Below are 14,301 nucleotides of genomic sequence, written 5' to 3'. Positions count from 1 at the left end.
AGGCAGGCATAATGCACACAGCTTTAATCCCATCACTCCAGAAAACAAGCAGCAAGCAAATCTCTTGTGAATTCCATGCCATCTACAGGAGAATACCTTTTCAAAAAGTAAAAAAAAAAAAAGAAAAAAAAAAAGAAAAGAAAAAAGCAAGTCACTATACACAAAAATGATTATTTGTAATTTATTATCTTATAATGTTAGGTGTATAAATGTTTTCCTACATGTATGTCTGCACACCACTTGTGTGCCTGGTGCCCATGTAAGCTAGAAGAGGGTATCAGTTCTCCTGGTACTGAAGTTACAGACAATTGTGAGCCACCATGTGGGTTCTGGGAAGAGAACTTGGGTTGTCTGGAAGAGAAGCCTGGTCTTTAAAGGCTGGACTGTCACTCTAATCCCTAAAAATAGTAATTCTTATTGTATGATCAATATAATTAAAACCTTTTATACATTTTATTAATTTTGAAGGGCATGACACAGTGCACATTTGGAGGTCAGAGGACAATCTGCAGGAACGGGCTCTCTCCTTTTACCTCGTGGGTCCCTGGGATCAACTCAAATCAGGCTGAGTGAAAGGGCCTTTACCCACTAAGCTACCTCAGTGACCTACTAAAACCTCTTTTTAGAAATTGTTTAAGGGTTTGAAAATGACTTAGTGATTTAAAGTACATACTGCTCTTATGGAGGGGCCTGAGTTGGCTTCTGGCAACATGCCTGCCATTTCACAACTACCCTGGTCTGGATTCTGCAGGCACTCGTACCATGAACATACTACAAGCACACACACACATATACACTGGTTAGAAATAAAATTTAAAATTCTTGTGAACTTAAAATTCTTATTTGAGGTCACAAAAATGTAATTACTAAATATTCCTGTCTGTGCTTTTTGCTTCTGCTCTTTCTCTTTGCCAAAACATTAACTGCGATTTCATGCCTTTGTTAGGCCCTCAGAACAGGTTTGGCTTTTTTTTTTTCATGCCCAGCCTCTCATTTAAATTTGTGCCCATCCTTTATAAAACACTGTGTAAGATATATCACAGAACATGAAATGAACCCTTTCAAAGTCTACAGTTCTGTGGGGTTTAGTATGTGTGTGAAGTTGTATGGCCATTCCTCTCATTTGATTAAAGAACATTCCATCATCCTTTTAAAAGCCAGTCTCATTAGCTGTCACTCGTCAATATTCTGTCTGGCTTCTGGCCACCATGACTTCTTTCTATGGATTTGGTAAGTCTGCATGCTTTATATATGTTGTAGAGCAGATAGCCTTTGTGTTGGCTTCTTAAGGTTTTCAAGGGTCTTCTGTACTGTAGCATAGCTCAGTAATTCTGCCATTTTATGACTGAACAATATTTGGTTGTTTAGATACAATATTTCTTTTTAATTAATTGAGGTTTCTTCCTAGTTGTACTGTGAAATTAATGTATTGTGTTTTATTTTAGGTCTTTGAACCTCTAGCAGATTCTAGTAACATATTTCTTATAATGATGGATTTTTTTTCTTTTCTTTTCTTTTTTTTTTGGTTTTTGGTTTTTCGAGACAGAGACAGAATTTCTCTGTGTAGCCCTGGCTGTCCTGGAATTCACTCTGTAGACCAGGCTGGCCTTGAACTCAGAAATCAGCCTGTCTTTGCCTCCCAAGTGCTGGGATTAAAGGCATATGCCAACACTACCCAGCCTAAAGATTTTTTTTTGATAGATTTCTATAATTCTTCCCAGATATAATTTATTTGGGTATGAGAGCAATTTCTTCTTAGCCAATGTTTTATTTTTGTAGAAATATTTAATTCCAAACAAGACTTTTTATCCAGCCTTGATTATTCTGTTTTTGGATAAAAGACACTCGTTTTTATTATTTTCAAATAAGCCTTAAACAGCACTAGAAGAGACACACAGATATATACCCTCTATGTTATTAGAATTTACTTTTTTTTTTATCAAAAACCTTGATTCTCAGGAGGCATATGGTGAGTCCTCCTAGGTTCTGGTCTTAGCCAGTTATTAAAAAGTCATTTCTCCTGGACTGAGTGGTTTCATTAGCCTTACATAAAAGTAGCAGTTAGACAGGTGGAAGCTTAAAGCTTCTTAGTTGAAATCAGCTTTAGAGAAATCATTCTATTTTTATATCCATTTTTATTTTACCCCAAAAGATTTTTCACTAAAGTAAGAAATGTCCCATGTGCATATTTTTTTGAGTTAGGAAAACCCATGTTAATTTGTTTTAATTGTCTCTGGTAGGACAGAGGAAGGTCTTTTAGCTTTTGCCAAAGTTGGCATCTCATATTTCTAAACTGTTTTAAGGAACACTGAGAGGTTTCCCCCATGACACTGGTTTTCAGGTCATGTGATTCTGGTAGCCACTGTTACCTGGGCAGTCCTCCCTGGTACCTGGACTGGTGTTCTGGTATCTCTACTTATGACCAATCTATTCCTCATGTTTCTGAGTCCCATTCTTTCAATATCCTGACACTTTAAACTTCTACCTAGTCATTTTCATGATTTATTTTAAAGGAAAAAGAAACAGTTTCAAGTATCTCTCATCTTCACATCTCCTGGACCACATCCCCGCTCCCGGTACCACACACTCTTTTCCATTTTAGTAACTTAAGATATTTTGCCTCCTCCCCAGATACTCATGGGACCGTTGCCAGGACTCACTGGGTTGCTAAATCCAGCTCTGACGTCTCAGGCATTGGATGTGGCTAATGACTTCTTTCCACATCCCTTCTGTCTGACTGGCTATTGTGTTTTCCATTCTACATGCATAGCTGCATTCTTGTTCTTCCATGTGGGACACTCCTGGGTGCCCCTCTCTCTTGTGATTGTCCTCCAGCACTTTGTCCTAAGCATTTTTCACAGATTGATGACTTGGTTCACTGCCTAGATTCCCTTCCTGTAATCAAGTCAAGTCATATTGCCTGTACTTTACAAAAACCTGTCTCAGATTACCCCACTTCTCACCATTCCCAGTGCCCTGTGCCCATTGAGCCAACATTGTTTCTTCCCTAGGTTCCTTTATCTGCCACCATATCTGGGATTTCACTTGTCTCTGGTTCGCTCACATCGAGCGCATTTCATTCCCCCTCTCAAAACAAGACATTTTCTCACACGGCGGCCAGAATTCTATTTATGGCAAGTGTGCATCCTCTGGGCCAAGCAACTGCCATCTTGGGGCATTCAGCTGTGCCCCCTTGAAAAAGATCATGCTATCTGGGCTTTGGCTAGAAGGACAGAGAGGGACACGAGATTCTCATTTTAGAATCCAGTTTCCTGCCACCTGGTGTAAGCACCTGTGCCTTAATTGCATGTGGTCTGCGAGAGGGGTTAGAGTATATATAGGCTGAATGAGGGTCACCCTGGGAAACCCTCATTCCTGCTGAGTAAAGGTTTTCCAGGTGCAGCTTGTTTGGGGAGTGTAATGGTTTGTATATGTTCAGCCCAGGAGGTGGCACTATTAGGAAATGTGGCCTTGTTGGAGGAAGTGTGTCACTGTGGGCATAGGTTTTAATACCCTCATCCTAGCTGCCTGGAAGCCAGTTTTCCACTAGCAGCCTTTAAATGAAGATGCAGAACTCTTGGCTCCTCATGCACCATGCTTGCCTGGATGCTGCCATACTTCCACCTTGATGATAATGGACTGAACCTCTGAATCTGTAAGACAGCCCCAATTAAATGTTGTCCTTTATAAGACTTGACTTGGTCATGGTATCTGTTCACAGCAGTAAAACCCTAAGACAGAGAGAAAGTCCCCACACCCTGTAAGTAACCCCTCACCTATGTTCTTTAAGGAAGCCTAATAAACTCACTGGTTTTCCCAGAATGACCTTTGTTCGGTGGACTAATACCTTAGTTTGTTGATGGAACCTTACGAGAAGGGGTAGGGGCTTTTTAGCATATCCTTCGGATGCTTAAAACACTCTTTCTCTCTCTCTCTCTCTCTCTCTCTCTCTCTCTCTCTCTCTCTCTCTCTTTGTTTTTCGAGACAGGGTTTCTCTGTGTAGCCCTGGCTGTCCTGGAACTCACTCTGTAGACCAGGCTGGCCTCGAACTCAGAAATCCACCTGCCTCTGCCTCTGCCTCCCAAGTGCTGGGATTAAAGGCATGCGCCACCACCGCCCAGCCTTAAAACTCTTTAATTGATGTATATTGCTTTTTTGGAATAAAGTCTAAACTTTTTTTTAAAAGAAATTCTTTTTTATTATTTTTTAAAGTCTACATTTGTTCTGGCCTCATACATGTCTGTGCGGCACGTGCACGCTGATGCCTACCGAGTCCAAAGGAAAGCATTAGGTTCCCTGGAACTGTAGTTGTGGGCAGTTGTGAGCCTCCATCTGGGTACTGAGAATTGCGTTAGGTCCTCTGAGAGAACAGTCAATGCTTTTAACCTCAGAACCATTCTCTCCATCCTGAGTCTAAAACTTCTTAGCATGGCATGTAAAATGTCTGTTTAGATATCCCTTATCTCACTAGACGGACATTCCTTCTCTTTTTCCCCCCGATAGGTTCCTTTAGTCCTCCAACTTTTGTGACTTTAGCCAGGATGTTACACTATCTGGTCCTTCTTTCATTATTTACCAAGTTAGCAAGACCCCTTTGCTATGTACATAGTGCCTCATGCTGTCCTTATAAACGATTCATGTTTCCTTGTAATGTGTGTACATGAACTAAACAGGTTGCATGGAAAAGCCACATAATACGAATAGTCAGTTCTCTCTATCATATGGGTCCCACAGATTAAACTCCAGCCACTAGGCTTGGTGGCAAATGCCCTTACCCATGATCCATTTTTCTGGCCCTTGGAACATGGTTCTATTGAACAACAAAGAAAGATAGAGGAGAGGGAGGAGAAAGTAAAATATGGAGGAGAACTAAACTGGCTTGTAGTTTGCTTGTTTGCTGGTAGACATTATTCTCATTAGGCTTTCAAAGTTCATGTCAGTCTTCTCTTCTTCAGTGCCAAGACGTTTAAGACATTCAGATCTCTCTGAATGGCAAGAGCAAGATTCTCACTTGGACAAACATGGATTTTTTTTGTTTTGTTTTGTTTTGTTTTTTGAGACAGGGTTTCTCTGTGTAGTTCTGGCTGTCCTGGAACTCACTCTGTAGACCAGGCTGGCCTCGAACTCAGAAATCTGCCTGCCTCTGCCTCCCAAGTGCTGGGATTAAAGATGTGTGTCACCACTGTCTGGCAACAAACGGTTTTTAAAACAACCCATATACTTGAATCACTTAGTAGTTGTAACAAAAAATAAAGACTAAACAAATAAAATGATTTCTGATTCTGACTTTATAGGTTTTGATTTGATTGCACTGAGATCTATAAAATCTTGTCACATGATTCTGATGCACAGTAAACATTAACATGAAATTTTTTCACATCCTCTTTTCTGCGGCTTCTTTACTGACTGACATCCAAGAGAGTTGAGAATATTAAATTCAAATAAAAAAAGGGCGGGAGAGATGGCTCAGCAGTTAAGAGCACTATTTTCCTGTAGGGGACCCTGTCTCAGTTTTCAGCACCCACATGATAGCTCATAGCCATTTCTAATTCCAATTCAAGACACACATCATACACAGATATACATGCAAGCAAAACCCTAATATACATGAAATAACTAAAAAAAAAAAAAAACACTAAAACTAGAAAAAGCCTTTAATCTTAAGGAGAGTGATTTGTGGGTTCTTATCCTCCAAGCTGTGTCAGCAGCTGTAAAGAAAACACTGTGCTTTACTTCTCAAATTTTTAATTTTATAAAACATTACCAGCACATTCAAAGACTCACGACGTACAGTGACCAGGCAGGAACCATTCACAGAATGCAAGCAGCTTCTGAAAGTCAACATAATACAGAAGATTAAGGGTTTAGGAACTACACAGTCTTCTCAGTTGATGCAGAAAAAAAGCATCTGAAAAATTCAATATATGTGCCATTTAAAAAAAAGCAAAATATAACCAAAACCCAGGGGCTTGGTGAGATGGCTCAGCAGTGAAGCGAACCTGTTACTCTTCCAGGGGATCAGAGCTCAATTCCTAGCATCCATACCATGTAGCTCAGAACTTCAGCTCTAGGGGATCCAACACCCTCTTTTGGCCTCTCCAGGCACTTGCACATATGGGAGATACAGACACCTCCCCCCCACACACTTCAATCAATAAATTAATCAATCAATGGATGGATAAAAAAGTTTTTTAAAAGCCAAATGTGCTACCACTCACCTTTAAATCCAGCTTTCTGGAGGCAGAGACAGGGAGATCTCTGTGAGTTTAGGGCTAACACAGTGAGATCCTGACTTCCTCCCACCCCAAAATAAACAAGCAAAACAAATAAATAATAAAATAAATAATGATAACAATTGAAAACAAGCAAGAGGTAAAACAAAGACACCAGAAGAGCATGAAGTTTCCTTAACATAACACACTATTTGTAAATTACTCACGGTAAAAATCATGCTATGTTAAAGATTCCAGTTTTTCCTCTAAGATACGGAATCATGCACAAATGTTCACTTTCAACACTGATATCTAACATGATATTAAAAGTACTAGTCAGAGGGGCTGGGGAAATGGTTCAGCAGTTAAAAGCTCTCCCAAAGGTCCTGAGTTCAATTCAGCAACCACATGGTGGCTCACAACCATCTGTAATGGGATCTGATGCCCTCTTCTAGTATGTCTGAAGAGGAAGAGGGAGAGGAAGATTGAAGTGTAGTCATATACATAAAATAAAGAGAGAGAGAGAGAGAGAGAGAGAGAGAGAGAGAGAGAGAGAGACACTAGTCAGAGCAATTAGATACAGCAAATAAGTAAAAGACATTGTGAAGGAAAATTCTGAAAAGAAGCTGTACCTTCTGAAACTTCTACAATTATATTAGAGTTTCAATGACTGTTCAGAGGTTGGAATGTTGCAGGTTCAGAACCTAATTACAACTTATCTTAGGCTACTTTTAGTGTTCTAAACAGCCATTTCTTGCCCACCTCTGCATCTAACTTAACATTCTGTGACTAACAAATAAAACCTTTAGGATATATTAAGCTATCAAGACTCCAATTTCCACCAAAAAAGCTAATAAAGCCATCAGACAACCCAGGACTGAGATTCTGACCCAAACTTTGTTTTCATCTTTCTACTTAAAAGTCTCCACAAGTGTATCTGACATGCACCTTGACTTATGACTGTCTTTGGTACTGTAAAAATTTCACCAAACTATTACCATGTTAGAACACGGAATTTGAGAACAATTTAATATGTGTTCCAAAAACCTTAGTTACTCATATTTGACTCCAAAACAAACTCTTTTACTCCTCTAAAATGAGAGCTGTTTCTTTTGTTGATGATATGTAAGTTGGAAAAGAAAATTGTTTGCAAATGATTTTATATAGGAAAACAAGTTTCCACCAAAAGAAGTTCTTGCACATTGTTCTGGCTAGTTTTTGTCAACTTGACACACACCTAGACATACTTGAGAGAGGGAATCTCACTTGAGAAATTATCTCTATCAATTGGCCTCTGGGCAAGTCTGTGAGGCATTTTCTTGATTAATTATTGATGTGGGAGGGCCCAGCCCACAGCCCACTGTAGGTGGTCCATCCCCTAGACACATAGGAAGTGTAGCTGAACTAGCAGTGTTACTCTGTGGTCTCTGCTTCAGTTCCCCAGGTTTCCACCTTGGCTTCCTGCAAAATGATAGGCTGTAACTGTAAGTCAAATAAAATAAGCACTTTCCTCTGTTGGGAGCCGCATTCGCCATTTGACAATGGCGCGGCTCCGTGAGGGAGCCGTGAATGAAAGTGCGCCTGCGCAAGGCGCGCCGGCTTCCTGCTCTCTGGTTTTAGTCAGAGCCAAGCCGAGTGTGCGAGTGTGCGCATGCGCAAGGCGCGAAAATTAATATGCTAATTAGGTGCCACTCAAAGAGCCAATGAAAACTAATATGTTAATTAGGCATCACTTAAGGAGCCAATGAGCATGCGTCACGTTCTCCCAGGACTCTATATAAGCCGTGGGTTCTGGGGCTCGGGGTCCTTCGCCACTACCATCTAAGAGAGCTGTAACAAGTAAACTGCTGTCAGAAGAATCCTGAGTGTGGCGTGTTCTCCTTATCGGCGAGGCGGCGCGTCACATTCCTCCTCAAGTTGTTGTTGGTCAATGTTTATCACAGCAACAGAAATGATCATCCTGAAAAGAAAATGGTGTTGTTAGTTCTATTTCAATGGCACGAAAAAGTATATGCTTAGGAAATGGAACAATCTGCATAGTGACAATTACAAAATGCTTCTTAGGAAAATTAAAGAAGGAATTAAGTGGAAGGACTGGAGAGATAGCTCAGTGTTTGAGAACTTTCTTTTTCAGAGGACTTCAGTTCAGTTCCCAGCACCCACATGCAGCTCACAATCATCTGTAACTCCCCTTTTAGGGGATCTAGCACCCTCTTCTTCTGATCTTTTCAGGCACCAGGTATACACATGATACACATATATACATGCAGGCAAAACAAACATACACATAAAACAAAAACAAATCTAAAGGACAATATCAACAGTATACAAAGGCAACACAGAATAAGAGGGTGTATTTGTCATGGTGTTCCTGATCCCTGGGGAAAGACTCGATCCAATTATAATTAAAAGATTTAACTAGGCATGGTGGCATAAGCCTTTAATCCAGTCACTCAGGAAGCAGAGGCAATCAAATCTCTGTGAGTTCCAGAACAACCAGGGCTGTTACACAGAGAAACCATGTCTTGAGAAAACAAACAAAATGATAATAATAATAATAATGTAAAGATTTATTCATTACTGCTACCAGGACAACACTCTCTGAGACAAACTTAAAATTGCCAGGCAAAGAGGGGTGAAAGAAGGATTTTTAAGGGGAAACTCTCAAGAAGACCTTGAGGAGCTACACAAGTAAGCCAGGAGCTGTTCTACTCTGCCAAGATTAGATAGGCAAGGCTACTACAAAATAGTCCTTGAATGTCTGCATAAGCAGGTTACAGAAGCCAAAAATTTGGTTAGTCATATCATTAGAAGTAGATGGTCCCAGCTGTACATTTCTGGATGAAGGTCACTGAGTCAGGGTTTTGGGTAACTTGTCTTCCAGGGACAGCTAGTAGGTATTTGTCTCTGTCTCCAACATGGATGCCTAGCGAAAAAGGTATCTTTAGTCATCAGGCATTTGTGAATCACAAATATAAATAAGTAGAACATACAAACAATTCTGTAACTCAATAACAGAAGCACCAGCATTCTTACTCAAAAGTAGTCAAGGGATTTGCATTTCTTCAAAGATCTACAAATGACCAGTAGACATATGAAGATATGCTCAAGGTGACTAATCATTCAGGAAATCCAGGTCAAAAGTCACATGAAAAGAACAGCAGGATAGTACATGCCTTTAAACCCAGCACTGGGGAAGCAGAGGTAGAGGCAGGCCTATATATGTGACTTAGAGGCTAGCCTGGTCTATATAGGAAATTCCAGCGGGCAGTGGTGGTGCACGCCTTTAATCCCAGCACTTGAGAGGCAGAGGCAGGCAGATTTCTGAGTTCGAGGCCAGCCTGGTCTACAGAGTGAGTTCCAGGACAGCCAGGGCTACACAGAGAAACCCTGTCTTGAAAAAAAAAAAGAACCATTCGCTTACAGTAGAACAGTGGTTCCATAAGTTCCTGATGCTTCACCCTTTAATATAGTTCCTCATGTTGTAGTAACACCCAACAAATAAAATTGTTTTATTGCTACTACATAACTGTAGTTTTGCTACTGTTACAAATTATAGTGTAAACATCTGATATGGGACTCCTATGAAAGGGCCCTTCAATACCCAAAGGGGTCATGACCCATAGGTTGAGAACCACTGCAATAGAATGTTATTCAACATTAACATTAAGAAAGCTCTGGCATGTGCTACAAAAAGAGTTAAATCCTAAGGCTGGAGCACTATGTGAAATAAGTCACTCACAATGCTGCGTGATTCCCCTTACTAGCCAAAAGCATGGAGATACAAAGTAAGCGTGTTCTTTGCCAGGCGCAGCTGGGGAGGGCAAAGGAGAGTGGTTTAATAGGTGAGTGGTTTCACTTTTGCAAGATGAAAGGGATCTGGAGATGAATGGTGGTGATAGTGCACAGTATCGTGTACTTAATTCCATGGTGCTGTGCATTTAAAGAGGGCAAAGATGACGCAATTCAGAAATGACTAGAGAGCCAGGTACAGAGGCACAAGCCTGTATAATTCCAGCAATTCAGAGGCTAAGGCAGGAAGATGTCAAGTCCAAGGATAACCTGGAGTACAGAGAGAGAGCCTGGAAGAGGTGTGTGCGGAGGAGAAAGAAAAGAGAAACAGAAAGAAAGAAGACTCCAGATGAGAAAACAGGACGCTGAGAACCAGAGCTTGTTGGCTTGTTGGGGGAGGCATAGATCCTGTAGCTATATGGCTAAGTGGCTGGTTATGATCCCACCCCGTACACTGCCCTCCCCGCATTTGCCCTTCCGGTTCTCAATTCTCATTTTCTAGTCTGCATTATTGTACAGTCATGCTTTTCGGAGATCCAAAATTCCAAGTTGAGAGCTGAGTGTGGTGGTGCACGTTTCTGATCCCAGTTCAAGGCCAACCTGGTGTACACGGAGAATTCCAGGCAAGTCAGAGCTACACAGTGAGACCCTGTCTTGAATAAAATAAAATAAAATAAAATAAAATAAAATAAAATAAAATTCCAAGTTGAATGTAGTGATTATGAGGGAAAAAAGAAAAGAAAAAAGTCACTAGCCAACCACTGGCAAAGCCTTTTCAGTTTTGATTATCCTACAGACCTTTCGATCCCCAGGGCCTGGTAACTTTAATTGTCCACACAGGGACAATGAAAGAACAGAATGATCTATTTTCTGATATATTTGGGTTGAGATTTAGATTGTTGAAACCATTTTTCCTTCATAGGAAGTTTGAGGGCATAATTTTATGTGAATTCTAGCCTTAATGACATGGCAATTTTTATTATTTCAAAAACGGGAACGTTTTCTACATGGAGGTTTGAAACCTAAGTAAAAGGAATGTACCCAAGTATTGTTTGTGACTTAGAAAATGTCTGATTTCACAAGCTACTGCTGACCGTCTTTAAGGTCCATGTAAGTGCCTTTCCAGATGCATGAATTTTTATTCTCTGCCTCAACTGAGGATATTTTCGCACAGCATATTTTTTCCATTCACAAAGGGTTAGCTTTCCTCTTGTCCTTCACTCTTTAAACACAAGAGGGCGCACGTCTTTAAGTATCACTTTGCGGGACCTTTTCACTCCAAGATTCGTCTTCTGGATTTGTTCCAGAGGGAACATGTCACTGGGCCATTGCTAACGATCAAAGCCTTCCCTGGTAGCTGCCTTAACTTATCTCTAGATGCCAGGGACAGAAAGTTAAGATAACTCAGGAGAAAGCCCGTCTTTATCAATCAACTTAAACAGCATAGTCCTTAACAGGTAAGTGATTAGTCCGGCATCTGTTCTTGCTGACTTTTCTTTGTGTTTGGCTAAATACAGAGGGTCTTCAAAGCTAACAAAGCGAGCTGGAATGAAGAAGCTGCTTGCGAAAGGTAAGAAGTGGAGCGGCATGTAATTGCAAAGTGCTTAGGGTGGGGGCCGTTAACAAGCCCATGCTTTTGCCAAATCAGCAAGTGAGTAATCTGTAAGTATTACTAAGAGCACTTTTTATTCTTAAAAAAAAAAAAATTCATTAGGGGTGTGTGTGTGTGTGTGTGTGTGTGTGTGTGTGCATAGAGAGAGGTCAGAGATTACCTTGCAGGAGCTGGTTCCCTCCTACCATTCAGGACCCAGGGATCAAACTAGGCCTTAAGAATTGACAGCAAGTGCCTTTCTGGGCCATTTTATATGTTTTATTATTATGAATGAAATCCTCACATTTATTCTTATAATTTTTATGTTGATTATACCTAATAAAACATTTTATTGTCTTTGTCTGTTATTTGCGGAGTGATCCTAAAATATACATTCAACATCACTTAGCAATCATTATTCCCTTATAAAATATTATACCTACTTATAAAAATAATGAATTTTAAAAAAAAAAAAAAACAAGGGCTGGTCAAATGGCTCAGTCAGTAAGATTACCTGCTGCCAGGGCTTAAAAACCTGAGTTCAATCCAGAAGCCCACACGGAAAGAAGAAAACTGACTCACAAAGGTTGTCCCCTGACCTCCACATGTGCTGTGTGGCACCTCTGTACCTACCTACACACGTCAATCACATTGCACACACAAACACATCAACTGTAATTAAAAAAAAAAAAAAGGAAATAGTAAATGGGGAAATAGTAGCACACACCTTTAGTCCTGACCTTTAGGAGACCAGAGTTGGGTATAGCGGCCCAGGCCTTTAATCTCAGCGCAGGAGAGGCCAGGCAGGACAGACACAAAGTGAAGTAAAATCAGGTCTCATTAAAAGTGTCGAAGTCCCCTTTGGGATCCCGAGCACTGGATTGTTATTTTTGCTGGTTTTATGATTGGTGCAACAGGAAAATAATTAACATGTGTGCATCATGATACTAACCATTATACTTCTCAACTACATTAGAAACATCTGAGGTACCATGTTCCTTATTTTGTTAAAGGTACAGCTGCCACCAAAATCTGTTCAATCGATTTAAAAGTCCAAGATACTCACCAAGATACAAAGGAGACAATGCATGGGTTGTGTTTTCTTTTGTTTTGTTTTGTTTAGAATTGACATAGGCAATTCCAAATTTTTAGTGTATGTGTGAATTTATTTTTTAAGTCGAATAGCTGAAAAAAAATATTAAAGAGTACTGGATACGCGTTAGATGCTGAACTTCACCTCTCCAACTCCACCCCACCTGGAAATCAGACTCCCTGTCATCTCTCAGTATTAACATCCCTGTCTAACAGCATTGTTAGAGTACCTACTTTTTCTAGTTTGCTTTCTGTGGCTGTGATAAACACCAGGACCAAACGCGACCTGGAGGAGAAAGAGTGTATTTGACTTACAATTTCATATCACAACCCATCTTTGGGTAAAGTCAGGGCAAGAACTTAAGGCAGGCACTTGAAGCAGAAACCAAGGAAGCTCATTGCTTTCAGGCTTCTGTGCAGGTTTCTCTTTTATACCACACAGGCCCATCTGCCTGCTATACTTCCCACAATGGGCTGGCCCTCCTACCCTAATTACAATAAAGAAAAGGCCCCACAGAGAGGTCTAGCAACCAGTCTGCTGAACTAAGGTAATTCTTTAGTCGATGGTCCCTTTTCCCAGGTGTGTCGAGCTGACAACCAAGATTAGCCGTCAGTTCATACTGGCGTGTGAAATGTGCTGCACAGGCACTGTGGATGGAAGGAACAAACAGCCTGTGGCATCGGGCATCTTCCTGCTCATTGGCACCATGATCTTGAGCCTCAAACAAATTTTGTAACTGGCCTGAGTCCCTTTAAAACTGTCCTGATTATATTTGCCTCTGGGAATGATTTTGAGACATAAATGAAGTATCATTTCTATTACCTTAAGTTATTGTTTCCTCCTTAGCAGTAAGCTGGATACATTTACAGTATCTTCTTTTTGACAAAAAAGATTCAGAGTTCCAGGTTAACACTGGTGTAGAAGTGCTAGTCAACAGTAACCAGGACGACTTCAGAGAACGTTCAATATTATGTGAGAAATAAAGCAAATATGACATAGAAACACTGAAGAATAACTGAGATTGGACAGGCACAAAATGGCCATCTGAGGAAGGCCAGAGACCTGCGTGATGAGCCATTTAAATATCTGAAGAGGGATAAAGAGGCCCAGATCTTGTTGAAAGAACCAGAGCTGGAATGTGGTTACCTTGAGAATGTGAGTCTCAGCAGGGCAGTGGTGGTGCACGCCTTTAATCCCAGCACTTGGGAGGCAGAGGCAGGTGGATTTCTGAGTTCGAGGCCAGCCTGGTCTACAGAGTGAGTTCCAGGACAGCCAGGGCTACACAGAGAAACCCTGTCTCAAAAAACCAAAAAAAAAAAAAAAAAAAAAAAAAGAAAGAAAGAAAAGAAAAGAAAAGAAAAAGAGAATGTGGGTCTCCAGTTGTCTTGGTCTTAACTTCTTGTACCCCTAAAGAGTCAAGTTCAAACAGGACACAGCAACAGAACACACAGTCAGAGTTTAAATTTAACTAACAAGGAAGCAGGAACACACTCTTTAGAATAAGAGCAGACTTCTATTTCTCTCTCCGTCCTGCCTCGGGGTGGGCATTTCCAGGTAGGAGCGTGTTCTTGGAAGCTCATGTACTCAGAATTTAGACAAAGTATACATACAAC

Source organism: Grammomys surdaster, unplaced genomic scaffold (assembly GCF_004785775.1).
Source record: "Grammomys surdaster isolate TR1022 unplaced genomic scaffold, NIH_TR_1.0 139, whole genome shotgun sequence".
Lineage (NCBI taxonomy): Eukaryota > Metazoa > Chordata > Mammalia > Rodentia > Muridae > Grammomys > Grammomys surdaster.
The sequence above is the reverse complement of the archived record's forward strand: the minus strand, read 5'-3'. Positions refer to the sequence as shown.